Source organism: Malaclemys terrapin, chromosome 10, assembly GCF_027887155.1.
Source record: "Malaclemys terrapin pileata isolate rMalTer1 chromosome 10, rMalTer1.hap1, whole genome shotgun sequence".
Taxonomy (NCBI): domain Eukaryota; kingdom Metazoa; phylum Chordata; order Testudines; family Emydidae; genus Malaclemys; species Malaclemys terrapin.
In genome coordinates this window covers 26602036-26617040 of record NC_071514.1, presented here as the reverse complement: position 1 = coordinate 26617040, position 15005 = coordinate 26602036, and positions in this window count along the sequence as shown.

Below are 15005 nucleotides of genomic sequence, written 5' to 3'. Positions count from 1 at the left end.
GTAGGCATTTGTGGGTGTGTGTGCGCACACAGCAGGTGTGTGCAGTAGGCATTTGTGGGTGTGTGCATGCACACCAGGTGTGGACACTGGGTAGTGTGAGTGTGTGCATACTGGGTATTGGTGTTTGCACAGCAAGGGTGCGCACTAGGTATTTGTTGGTGTGCGCACACACAGCAGGTGTGTGCACTGGGTATTTGTGGGTGTGCATGGGTCAGTAGGTGTGTGCACTGGATATTTGTGGCTGGGTGTGCCCAGGTATGTGCATAGCATCTATGCACTGCAAGGGTATTAGTGTGTGCACAGCTCATGTACACAAGTTATTCCTGTGTGTGCACAAGTTATTTGTGTGCACACCATTTATGCACAGGGTATTTGTGTGTGCACATGTGTGCCTAGCAGTGTGTGTCACATGTATGGTGTCAGGGTGATGAGTATGTCCATCTCTGCATGCATATGTCTGGCGTGTAATGCAATTATGGGTGTGTTCCAGTATGCAACAGTTGTGTAGTGTGTATGCTGCATGTCAGTATGCAACAGTTGTGTAGTGTGTATGCTGCATGTATGGCAGGCTTGTGTGACTACATTGTCAGTGTGTGTTTAATAACTGATTAGTGCATTATTGTGGACATTGCATGTGTATATTTAAAGTGTTAGTATGTGCATAAATATTGCATCTACTTACTGTGCTGCCAGATGCATGCAAGTGTGTAGCATGCACATGTGTTTTGTCTGTTAGTTATTACTTGTATTGCAATAGCATCTAGAAGCCCCACTCATGGACCTACCATAGATTTATATCATATTTGCATACAGTGATTGTTCATAGTGCATAAGTATTTGTATGCATATAGTATGGAAGCATAGTGCATGTATGCAGAGTGAGTGCTTGTGTGTATGGATGTGGATATTGTGAATGCACAGTATATAAATATATATGCATTGTGTGGCTGTTTGAATATATACAGTGTGCATATACTTGCTTGCATGTATTATATTTATTTGTGACAGATAGCCAAGCATTCCATCTTTTACACTTAGTAAACAGTATAAAGGACATAAGTTATTTACTTACAGTGTTGTAGGTGTGTTGGTCCCAGGATCTGGGGGCGGGGGGAAGGTGGGTGAGGTATTTTTTTTTATTATTGAACCACTATCTCTTGGTGAAAGAGGATGCTTTGGGATTCCACAGAGCTCTTCTCTTGTTTCTTTCACCAATAGAAGTTGACCCAATGAAAGATATTACCTCATCTGGTTTTTGTGTCTCATGAATTATTTATGTAGTCCCATAAAATGATATAGCATTTTACTGACAAATAAGATATGGCCCATTCCCCAAAGAGTTTAGATTCTAACAAAGGAGGAGAGGGAAGAGAGAGAGACAATAATAAGGTTTATATACATACAGTGGGTTGTTGTAATCCCAGGTTAGCGGTTAGTTTGGTCTTTTAAACTTATTTAGCTTAAAGTCTTTGATTCTTGTTTTTCCTGTTTCCTCTTTCTGACTTCTTTCTTATTCTCCCTCTCTGTGCTTGTGAGAATAGAATTGAAGCAATTATATAGGCTGGACAAACACCGACATATTAACTGTCAATAGTAGGGTGCACAGCAAATGAGACAAGGGAACTGCAAAACCCCTGTCTCATTCACCATGTAACTTTGTGTATGTATACACACAGTTACTTTCTTAGGCCTGGTCCACACTAACCCCCCACTTCGAACTAAGGTACGCAAATGAAGTACCTTAGTTCGAACTTACCGCGGGTCCAGACGCGGCAGGCAGGCTCCCCCGTCGATGCCGCGTACTCCTCTCGCCGAGCTGGAGTACCGGCGTCGATGGTGAGTACTTCCGGGATTGATCCCAGAAGAGTGATTGCTTACCGCCGGACCCGGAGGTAAGTGTAGACCTACCCTTAGGCTCTGTGTGTCTGCCATATGCAGTGTAATCATGATAATAGGATGATACACTGAGGGGCAAAAGTTGCAGAAAAATATACTGTATTTGAGATGTATGTAATAATATATTTAAGGATATCATTAGATTTGGTGTTTTCTGATTTCAAGAATGCTAAAGAAGTGGAACTAATCTGAAATGGAAAAAGGAAAAGTTTGCAGTGAACTATCAAGGTTTCACCCCTTCTGCCTCGAGTGTCCCCCTGCCCACCATCACCCTTCCCTAGCCCGATATGGAGAGCCATCTGCAGAGCTGGGAACCATGTGGACGGAGAGGAGTTGCACAGGCTTTTGATAAGGAGTAGTGAAGGTCTCAGGTTGGTAGAAGTGGGCTAGGGAGGAGCCATCCCATCCTCTCCCCATCCTCACACATATTCCCTGAAAAAGATAATATAACTTCTTCAGAGTCCCTCCAGAATGGGAAACTCTCTTCAAGGTGATCAGAGGAGCTGTGCTGTGAGGGAGGGGACCTACAAGGCCTCCATACAAATGGCCTTGGGTTCCTGTGAATAAGCAGGTTTGAAGGCCAGACCAATGGCTCTTCCCACACAAGGAGCAAGTAAAACTTCCTTCTCTGATTAATGAGGAGACAACTGCAAAGAAATCCTTCCAGCTCACCTCCCATGGGCGTTTCTGCAGGAAAGGGCAATCAAGCCTTGAATTAACAAAGGCAGAGTTTACGATGCTGTGAAGTGTATATGTCTGTGTAGGCATTTTAAAAGGCTGGATTCTTCTTCAGCAAAGAAGCGCCACCCATATTTCAGGAAAGAAAGGCAAGTCACTGGCAAGGTGTGAAGGAAGTAAGCTGTGGAAGGAGGAGTGATTGTTTGGCAATGCCGTGTCAAATGGAATTATAATGCTGTAGGATCCACATCAAAGCATGGACACACACGTGGGTTATGAAGCCAAACAAAATCCCATTTTTTATTGCTACACAAAGGACTATTCTACACTAGAATCACTACAGCGGTGCAGCTGTACTGATATAGCTGCTCCACTGTAGCACTGTGAGAGCAGACACTCTATGCGGATGGGAGACAGCTTTCCCATCAGCATAATTACTCCACCTCTCCAAGTGATGTTAGCTATGTCAATGGTCGAGTTTCTCTTGCTGTCCACACCAGTGCTTAGGTCTGTGTAACTTGCATCACTTTTCCACAGCCCTGAGTGACTTAGGTTATACCGAAGCAAACGCCAGTATGTACAAGTCCAAAGGGTGAAGTGTTATACTTAAGTTTCTGAAGAGCCTTCACTTGCCAGTGAGATTAAAGGATATGCAGCCTTCATTGTCCCTTAGCCCTGAAATTCATTTACAGCAAAGACTATCAAATGAATAGACTCATGTAAGGTATTTAAGACCCCAACTCAACAAGATATTTAAGCATGTGAGTAGCCCCACTGACTTCAAATGTAATAGTGGAAAGTATTTCTGTATACGTATTTCATTTTGCTCAGTTCTCACTACCCCTTCTCTAGCTTATTGAAATTATTTTCAGTTATTGTAGGGTTCAATCTAAGAAGGAATTCCTGGGGTTAATCTCTATTTATATGATACTTTTCATATTTATATGAAAATATTAATGAGAATATGGAATTGTGTAACAGGATTGCATGATTTCTCATTATCTACTGTACTTTTAACAATCATACTACTTTAAACTTACACAGAACCTTTCTGCTGAGGTTCTCGGAGTGCTTTATAAGCATTAATAAAGGCTCAAAACACTTCTGTTAGATAGGTGAAGAATAATAACACAATGATATTGTAGTGAGTGATTTCCTGTGTGAGAGATAGGAACCAGAAAAGAGAATGTCCCACAAAGGATTAGTCGCTCAAAGCCTCATCTGGAGTGGGTCTGAGCACCTGCAACTCACCTAACCAAACGACAATGCCAATAGAAATGGGATTCAACTGCATGCAGTTGTGCGTACATGTAATTGTACACACTTTCACAGTGTGTGTTTGTGGGACTACTCAGAGCAGGAAACACTGCATCAGGTAGATGTTTTCAGGATCTGGTCCTTAATGATCATTCTTGAGCAACATGCAGTCTAACAAGAAATACAGCAAAGGTTTTAAAGCATGACTAGTGTTTTTGGTTGCCCAATATGTGATATTTTGAAGAGACCCAATTATCAGAAACCCAATTATCAGTGCTTGGCATACACCCTCTGAAAAAAAATCAAGCAGCTTTAAAGTTCTTAGTCCACTAAAGATTTTAATTTTGGGAAGATTTTGCTATTGGACATTAACACACACTCTCTCTCTGTGTATATAGCAATTGTACATACACACAGAGCACTGGTTAGATAGATTTAATAACATTTAAAAGTGTAACTTATAGAAGTATATAGATATACATGTGCAACTTCATCCATCACGGATATGTGGCCACCTCCTGGGGGCAATGTGGTCAAAAAGCATAATGCTACAAGTTCTTAGGGCTTCAGGTTTTATGTTCTATCCAGAAGATGAAATCTCTAGTGACATGTGTGACACCCTGACATCCCAGTATTCACCACTATCATGTAATTAGGATATGTTTTATACAAAGTATGCCATGGGAAGTATCATTCTAAAAGTCTTGACCTGCTAGACATTAATATCTTGTTGGATTGTATGTGCTATCATGTATGTGAAGTTTTGAAGTTTGGCTATGTATGTGTTACTGAAATATGTTGTGAAGTTGAAAACACCCACAAAGTAGCCTTTCAGATACAACAGTAAAAAGGCCAAACAATGTTAATGGCTTATTGAGGAAATGCACACAAGCACAAGGATTACCCCAGGAATTGTGTACAATAGAAACCTCTCAGAGATAGCACTACACAATGGGAACTGTTTGACCCAGGTCACCGCAAAAGAGCTTTTCAGCAAGTGTGAAGAAGCTATAAAAGGGGGAAAATGGCATCATGCTGGGACCTCACTCTCCCTACAACAACACACACCTAGAACAAAGACTGAACAGGGGGGAAGTGATGGTCCCAGGCTAAAGGGCTTTACAGCCTGTGTATGAAAACCTGGGAAACCCAAGCTGCAACGCCAAGGCAGCTTGTGCCTTAAGAATCTGCCAGGCTGTTTATTACTCAGGGTGAGAATTTGCTAATTCATATCCTAACTATCTAGTATGCTAAGCTCAGTTTGCGGATTTGTTTATTTACTAGGTAATCTGCTTTGATCAGTTTGCTATCACTGATAACTACAAAAGGATAGATTTTTAAATGATTAATAAACTTATTTTATGTTTTAATCTAAACCAGTGAGCTTTGACGGGAGTGTTTGGGGAAAATCTCTGCTTGGTTACCACAAGTATGCATTGTTCTCTTCACATTGAGGGAGAAGCAGACCAGGTATTAAACCCATATATTGGCCAGATTTAACCAGGACAAGACGGTACTGCTCTGGGATCCCAGGCTGGGAAGCTGGTGGTTAGAAAGCCTGTGTATAACTGCAGCTGGGTGTGTCCTTACCTGTATGAATGCTGGTGAAAATGCAGGCTGGAGGGATTTGCAGCTTGTCACAGCAGTAGTGTAAGAGGGAGCCCAGGCTGGTGGGTCTGGGGGCTCAGTGGTACCCTAGTTCCAGGTGGCACCTCGGGGGGAACCCATCACAGCACGGTGCCCATTCCCACCACACTGTGGCATTGTTTCAGTACTGACTCAACAGGAAGATTAACACCTGCAGATTCACCATCTCCACTTCTTTTTCCTGTAGCATTTAGATTATCCATGTAGTTCTCTCCTCTAAGTACAACCAGGCCTGACAACCTGCTTAGCTGTAAGAAGTGAAAAGGTCACAGACGATGGTGATAAGTTGAAGAGTACAATGCAATGATAGAAGATACTGAAGTATAAATAAATGAGTAATAGATTTACTCCCATAAGCATACACAAAACAGAGGTGGTAGGACAGTTTAGAAGATTAATCGCACTGTTAAACAATAATACAATATCATTTATTTAAATATTTTTTGACGTTTTTTACATTTTCAAATATTGATTTTAATTACAACACAGAATACAAAGTGTACAGTGCTCACTTTTATTTTTGATTACAAATATTTGCACTGTAAAAAACAAAAGAAATAGTATATTTCAATTCACCTAATACAAGTACTGTAGTGCAATCTCTTTATAATGAAAGTTGAACTTACAAATGTAGAATTATATACAAAAAATAACTGCATTCAAAAATAAAACAATGTAAAACTTTAGAACCTACAAGTCCACTCAGTCCTACTTTAGCCAATCGCTCAGACAAACAAGTTTGGTTACAATTTGTAGGAGATACTGCTGACTGCTTCTTATTTACAATGTCACCTGAAAGTGAGAACAGGCGTTTGCATGGTACTGTTGTAACTGGCATCGCAAGATATTTATGTGCCAGATGCGCTAAAGATTCATATGTCCCTTCGTGCTTTAACCACCATTCCAGAATACATGCGTTCATGCTGATGACAGGTTTTGCTCAATAACAATCCGAAGCAGATTTCAGAGTAGCAGCCGTGTTAGTCTGTATCCGCAAAAAGAACAGGAGTACTTGTAGCACCTTAGAGACTAACAAATTTATTAGAGCATAAGCTTTCGTGGGCTACAGCCCACTTCTTCGGATGCAAATAGAGTGGAACATATATTGAGGAGATATATACACACACATACAGAGAGCATGAACAGGTGGGAGTTGTCTTACCAACTCTGAGAAGCCAATTAAGTAAGAGAAAAAAAAAACTTTTGACGTGATAATCAAGATAGCCCAGTACAGACAGTTTGATAAGAAGTGTGGGAATACTTACAAGGGGAGATAGATTCAATGTTTGTAATGGCTCAGCCATTCCCAGTCCTTATTTCAATCCTGAGTTGATTGTATCTAGTTTGCATATCAATTCCAGCTCAAAGAACAGGAGTACTTGTGGCACCTTAGAGACTAACAAATTTATTAGAGCATAAGCTTTCGTGGACTACAGCCCACTCTCCAGCTCAGCAGTCTCTCGTTGGAGTCTGTTTTTGAAGTTTTTCTGTTGTAAGATAGCCACCCGCAGGTCTGTCATTGAATGGCCAGACAGGTTAAAGTGTTCTCCCACTGGTTTTTGAGTATTATGATTCCTGATGTCAGATTTGTATCCAGTAATTCTTTTGCGTAGAGATTGTCCGGTTTGGCCAATGTACATGGCAGAGGGGCATTGCTGGCACATGATGGCATATATCACATTGGTACATGTGCAGGTGAACGAGCCCCTGATGGTATGGCTGATGCGATTAGGTCCTATGATGATGTCACTTGAATAGATATGTGGACAGAGTTGGCATCGGGCTTTGTTACAAGGATAGGTTCCTGGGTCAGTGTTTTTGTTCAGTGATGTGTGGTTGCTGGTGAGTATTTGCTTTAGGTTGGGGGTTGTCTGTAAGTGAGGACAGGTCTGTCTCCCAAGATCTGTAAGAGTAAAGGATCATCTTTCAGGATAGGTTGTAGACCTCTGATGATGCGCTGGAGAGGTTTTAGTTGGGGGCTGAAGGTGACAGCTAGTGGTGTTCTGTTATTTTCTTTGTTGGGCCTGTCTTGTAGGAGGTGACTTCTGGGTACTCGTCTGGCTCTGTCAATCTGTTTTTTCACCTCAGCAGGTGGGTATTGTAGCTTTAAGAATGCTTGATAGAGATCTTGTAGGTGCTTGTCTCTATCTGAGGGATTGGAGCAAATGCAGTTATATCTTAGAGCTTGGCTGTGGACAGTGGATCGTGTGGTGTGTCCTGGATGGAAGCTGGAGGCATGTAGGTAAGTGTAGGTTTCCGGTATAGGGTGGTATTTATGTGACCATCGCTTATTAGCACAGTAGTGTCCAGGAAATGGACCGCTTGTGTGGATTGATCTAGGCTGAGGTTGATGGTGGGATGGAAATTATTGAAATCATGGTGGAATTCCTCAAGGTCTTCTTTTCCCTGGGTCCAGATGATGAAGATGTCATCAATGTAGCGCAAGTAGAGTAGGGGCGTTAAGGGACGAGAGCTAAGGAAACGTTGTTCTAAGTCAGCCATAAAAATACTGTGGCATACTGTGGGGCCATGCGGGTACCCATAGCAGTGCCGCTGACTTGAAGGTATATATTGTCCCCAAATGTGAGGTGAGGACAAAGTCACAAACTTCAGCCACCAGGTTAGCTGTGACATTATCGGGGATACTGTTCCTGATAGCTTGTAGTCCATCTTTGTGTGGAATATTGGTGTAGAAGGCTTCTACATCCATAGTGGCCAGGATGGTGTTTTCTGGAAAATCACCGATGGATTGTAGTTTCCTCAGGAAGTCAGTGGTGTCTTGAAGATAGGTGGGAATGCTGGTAGCGTAGGGTCTGAGGAGAGAGTCCACATAACCAGACAAGCATGATGTTAGGGTGCCAATGCCTGAGATGATGGGGCGTCCAGGATTTCCAGGTTTATGGATCTTGGGTAGCAAATAGAATACCCCTGGTCAGGGTTCTAGGCATGTGTCTGTACAGATTTGTTTCTGTGCTTTGTCAGGGAGTTTTTTTAGCAGATGGTGTAGTTTCTTTAGGTAATCCTCAGTGGGATCAGAGGATAATGGCCTGTAGAATGTGGTGTTAGAGAGTTGTCTAGCAGCCTCTTGGTCATATTCCAATTTATTCATGATGACGACAGCACCTCCTTTGTCAGCCTTTTTGATTATGATGTCAGGGTTGTTTCTGAGGCTGTAGATGGCGTTATGTTCAGCATGGCTGAGGTTATGGGGCAAGTGATGTTGCTTTTCCACAATTTCAGCCTTTGCACGTTGACGGAAGCAATCTATGTAGAAATCCAGTCTGTTGTTTCGACCGTCCGGAGGAGTCCATGCAGAATCCTTTTTTTTGTAGTGCTGGTAGGGGGGATTCTGTGGGTTAGTATGCTGTTCAGAGGTATGTTGGAAATATTCTTTGAGTCGGAGACATCAAAAGTAGGATTCTAGGGCACCGCAGAACTGTACCATGTTCATGGGTCTGGAGGCACAAAAGGAGAGGCCCCGAGATAGGACAGACTCTTCTGCTGGGCTAAGAGTATAGCTGGAAAGATTAACAATATTGCTGGGTGGGTTAAGGGAACTGCTGTTGTGGCTCCTTGTGGCATGTAGCAGTTTAGATAGTTTAGTGTCCTTTTTCCTTTGTAGAGAGGCAAAGTTTGTCTTGTAAATGTCTTTGTCTCCGAAGCAGAGTGGACCGAGCATGTTCATTTTCATCATCTGAGTCAGATGCCACCAGCAGAAGGTTGATTTTCTTTTTTTGGTAGTTCGGGTTCTGTAGTTTCCGCATCGGAGTGTTGCTCTTTTAAAACTTCTGAAAGCATGCTTCACCCTTCATCCCTCTCAGATTTTAGAAGGCACTTCAGATCCTTAAACCTTGGGTTGAGTGATGTAGCTATCCTTAGAAATCTCACACAACTCCTTCTCTGAGTTTTGTCAAATCTGCTGTGAAAGTGTTCTTAAAACGAATATGTTCTTGGTCATCATCCGAGACTGCTATAACATGAAATATATGGCAGAATGTAGTTAGAACAGGAGACATACAATTCTCCCCCAAAGAGTTCAGTCAAATTTCATTAACACATGATTTTTTTAATGAGCATCATCAGCATGGAAGCATGTCCTTTGGAATGAATGTTTGAATGTTTAGCATATCTGGCACGTAAATACCTTGCAACGCTGGCTACAAAAGTGCCATGCAAACACCTGTTCTCACTTTCAGGTGACATTGTAAATAAGAAGCAGGCAGCAGTATCTCCCGTAAATGTAAACAAACTTGTTTGTCTTGGCAATTGGTTGAACAAGAAGTAGTAGTACTGAGTAGACTTGTAGGCTCTAAAGTTTTACACTGTTTTGTTTTTGAGTGCAGGTATGTAACCAAAAACAACAACAACAAAATCTACAGTTGTAAGTTACACTTTCATGATAAAGAGATTGCCCTAAAGTACTTGTATGAGGTGAATTGAATACGATCTCTTTTGTTTATCATTTTTACAGTGCAAATATTTGTAATAAAAATAATATAAAGAGAGCACTGTACACGTTGTATTCTGTGTTGTAATAGAAATCAAAATATTTGAAAATGTAGAAAGATATAAAAAATATTTAGTAAATTTCAATTGGTATTCCATTATTTAACAGTGCGATTAATCGTGATTAATTTTTTTTAATCGCAGTTAATTTTTTTGAGTTAATTATGTGAGTTAACTGCAATTAATCAACAGCCTTATTTAGAAGAATGCATGTCATTTTAAAAATGAATGACACGAATAGCAACATTACTGAACAAGGGGCAGGTCTCATGACTGCTGTGCAAGTGAGCTAATTAAGACAGGTAGCGGAGCAGAAAACAATAGACACACCCATTGCTACTACTACAGTTATTCAAGAGAAGTCATAGAATATCAGGGTTGGAAGGGATCTCAGGAGATCATAGATTCATAGATTCTAGGACTGGAAGGGACCTCGAGAGGTCATCGAGTCCAGTCCCCTGCCCGCATGGCAGGACCAAATACTGTCTAGACCATCCCTGATAGACATTTATCTAACCTACTCTTAAATATCTCCAGAGATGGAGATTCCACAACCTCCCTAGGCAATTTATTCCAGTGTTTAACCACCCTGACAGTTAGGAACTTTTTCCTAATGTCCAACCTAGACCTCCCTTGCTGCAGTTTAAACCCATTGCTTCTGGTTCTATCCTTAGAGGCTAAGGTGAACAAGTTTTCTCCCTCCTCCTTATGACACCCTTTTAGATACCTGAAAACTGCTATCATGTCCCCTCTCAGTCTTCTCTTTTCCAAACTAAACAAACCCAATTCTTTCAGCCTTCCTTCATAGGTCATGTTCTCTAGACCTTTAATCATTCTTGTTGCTCTTCTCTGGACCCTTTCCAATTTCTCCACATCTTTTTTAAAATGCGGCGCCCAGAACTGGACACAATACTCCAGCTGAGGCCTAACCAGAGCAGAGTAGAGCGGAAGAATGACTTCTCGTGTCTTGCTCACCACACACCTGTTAATACATCCCAGGATCATGTTTGCTTTTTTTGCAACAGCATCACACTGTTGACTCATATTTAGCTTGTGGTCCACTATAACCCCTAGATCTCTTTCTGCCGTACTCCTTCCTAGACAGTCTCTTCCCATTCTGTATGTGTGAAACTGATTTTTCCTTCCTAAGTGGAGCACTTTGCATTTGTCTTTGTTAAACTTCATCCTGTTTAATTCAGACCATTTCTCCAATTTGTCCAGATCATTTTGAATTATGACCCTGTCCTCCAAAGCAGTTGCAATCCCTCCCAGTTTGGTATCATCCGCAAACTTAATAAGCATACTTTCTATGCCAATATCTAAGTCGTTGATGAAGATATTGAACAGAGCCGGTCCCAAAACAGACCCCTGCGGTACCCCACTCGTTACGCCTTTCCAGCAGGATTGGGAACCATTAATAACAACTCTCTGAGTACGGTTATCCAGCCAGTTATGCACCCACCTTATAGTAGCCCCATCTAAATTGTATTTGCGCAGTTTATCGATAAGAATATCATGCGAGACTGTATCAAATGCCTTACTAAAGTCTAGGTATACCACATCCACAGCTTCTCCCTTATCCACAAGACTCGTTATCCTATCGAAGAAAGCTATCAGATTGGTTTGACATGATTTGTTCTTCACAAATCCATGCTGGCTGTTCCCTATCACCTTACCACCTTCCAAGTGTTTGCAGATGATTTCCTTAATTACTTGCTCCATTATCTTCCCTGGCACAGAAGTTAAACTAACTGGTCTGTAGTTTCCTGGGTGGTTTTTATTTCCCTTTTTATAGATGGGCACTATATTTGCCCTTTTCCAGTCTTCTGGAATCTCTCCCGTCTCCCATGATTTTCCAAAGATAATAGCTAGAGGCTCAGATACCTCCTCTATTAGCTCCTTGAGTATTCTAGTATGCATTTCATCAGGCCCGGATGACTTGCAGGCATCTAACTTTTCTAAGTGATTTTTAACTTGTTCTTTTTTTATTTTATCTGCTAAACCTACCCCCTTCCCATTAGCATTCACTATGTTAGGCATTCCTTCAGACTTCTCGGTGAAGACCGAAACAAAGAAGTCATTAAGCATCTCTGCCATTTCCAAGTTTCCTGTTACTGTTTCTCCCTCTTCACTAAGAAGTGGGCCTACCCTGTCTTTGGTCTTCCTCTTGCTTCTAATGTATTGATAAAAAGTCTTCTTGTTTCCTTTTATTCCTGTAGCTAGTTTGAGCTCATTTTGTGCCTTTGCCTTTCTAATCTTGCCCCTGCATTCCTGTGTTGTTTGCCTATATTCATCCTTTGTAATCTGTCCTAGTTTCCATTTTTTATATGACTCCTTTTTATTTTTTAGATCGTGCAAGATCTCGTGGTTAAGCCAAGGTGGTCTTTTGCCACATTTTCTATCTTTCCTAACCAGTGGAATAGCTTGCTTTTGGGCCCTTAATAGTGTCCCCTTGAAAAACTGCCAACTCTCCTCAGTTGTTTTTCCCCTCAGTCTTGATTCCCATGGGACCTTACCTATCAGCTCTCTGAGCTTACCAAAATCTGCCTTCCTGAAATCCATTGTCTCTATTTTGCTGTTCTCCCTTCTACCCTTCCTTAGAATTGCAAACTCTATGATTTCATGATCACTTTCACCCAGGCTGCCTTCTACTTTCAAATTCTCAACGAGTTCCTCCCTATTTGTTAAAATCAAGTCTAGAACAGCTTCCCCCCTAGTAGCTTTTTCAACCTTCTGAAATAAAAAGTTGTCTCCAATGCAGTCCAAGAATTTGTTGGATAGTCTGTGCCCTGCTGTGTTATTTTCCCAACATATATCCGGATAGTTGAAGTCTCCCATCACCACCAAATCTTGGGCTTTGGATGATTTTGTTAGTTGCTTGAAAAAAGCCTCATCCACCTCTTCCACCTGGTTAGGTGGCCTGTAATAGACTCCTAGCATGACATCTCCCTTGTTTTTTGCCCCTTTTAGCCTAACCCAGAGACTCTCAACACTTCCATCTCCTATGTCCATCTCTACCTCAGTCCAAGTGTGTGCATTTTTAATATATAAGGCAACACCTCCTCCCTTTTTCCCCTGTCTATCCTTCCTGAGCAAGCTGTACCCATCCACACCAACATTCCAATCATGTGTATTATCCCACCAAGTTTCAGTGATGCCAACAATGTCATAGTTGTATTTATTTATTAGCACTTCCAGTTCTTCCTGCTTATTCCCCATACTTCTAGTCCAACCCCCTGCTCAAAGCAGGACCAATCCCCAAAATTCCTAAATGGCCCCCTCAAGGATTGAACTCACAACTCTGGGTTTAGCATGCCAATATTCAAACCACTAAGCTATCCCTCCACTAAGTATACTGCTAGGTATGTCAGAGAATAACAGAGTTCTCACTTTTTGTTTGGGTACAGCAAGTCAGATGCTTTATTTTCTCTCTATCAATTGCGTAGAGGGAGAGAGCTAAACAGGTCTCTCAACAGGTAAACAATTACAGCAAGCATTTATACCTTTTGTTACAGACAATAATGAGCAACAGCTGCATTTTGTTTATACATAGGTCATTCTGATATCTTGTTTTGCTCACTAATGTAGACTCTTAGTCTACATTCCATATTATCTACACATTATCTACACAAGGTCGCAACAACTTCACACAGTTCTTTCCCACTCGCCTCACACATTCCTCGCTTCTACAAATGTCGCGTTATTAGGGTTACAGTTAGCCTAACTCTTGCTAATGAACTGTCATGCATTGCATCCCCTTCCTGTCAGTTTTTTCCTCTGCTTCCACAACCCTCTCTTTTGTACTACTAGTACAACAAACATTTTCAAATCTCTATTTGCATTAAATCTCGGAATTCAGATTCTACATCAGATGCTTCAACCTTAGGGGTTTTGATTGGATGTAATAACAATGCATGATGAGCATGGACATGAAACGTATTACTATTATTACGTCCTTTACAACAACAACAATAACATACTCCTACACTAGCTAACAACAACACAAGCAATAACATTCCATAGCGATAATATGATGGGGTTGTTGTAGTCTTAGTCATATAACACAATACATCATACTTAGTACATAAGGTGGATACTCTATAAGCTGTCTGAAAGGCATACTTTTCAACTTGATATATATTTTGAAGCATGTGAATTTGCCCTTGTACTTCAGAGATTTCAAAGGTTAGATCACTTCCAAAAAGCTACATGGCTTCAGTATTTTTCTTGTCAAGTGAGGTTTGGAAGTTGTGAAGGCAGAAACGGGCATGGAACGTGCATCATACACATGTACCAGAGTAGAGTATGCTTTAAAAATGATAGCGTGAGGAAGGAAAGCTAATGTGTTTATATGTACATACTGTATGTAATAGTTTTGGGGAACAAGGGACATTGAAGAAGTATTTTCCTTCTGCTTCTCCATAGGAAAGGGGACAAAGGAGACAGAATGGCATTCCTCAGTTCCCTTCTAGCTTTGTTTTGTGATATTGGGCTAGACCCTCAGCTGGTGTAAGCTAGCTTTGCTCCAGTGCAGGCAATGAAGCTACATCGATTACAGCAACTGAGGATCTAACTCGTTGGTTCACATCTCCACCACATGCGTCAAGGTGCAGCTCCCTGCTCCTGGGGTGCCCACCTCTGCCTGTAGTTAAAGCAGCAAGGAGCCTATTCTAATTGCTGTAACAGAGCATACACCAGTTGAAGGTCAAGTATAGTGGAGGTCAGCCCTCCCTCTACTCCCCCTTACACTAGTAATGAATGAATCTGGCATTTGTGCTATATAAGCAAATTGGCCTTAGCCAGCAAAAGAATCTGGCCCATTGTCTTTATCCTCTTTTTATACACCAAAAAGAATAACCAGTCCTACAAGAGAAATTCACTACAGTATAATGAGCCATATTCACCTTGGTTTAAGTCCCCTGATATCACAGGAGTCCCATCGGAATAAGCTTGGCCCAGTGATTCTAGAAGAAAATGTAGCAGGAATTCCCATCTTTATCAAAGATTCAAAGAAATCCCCA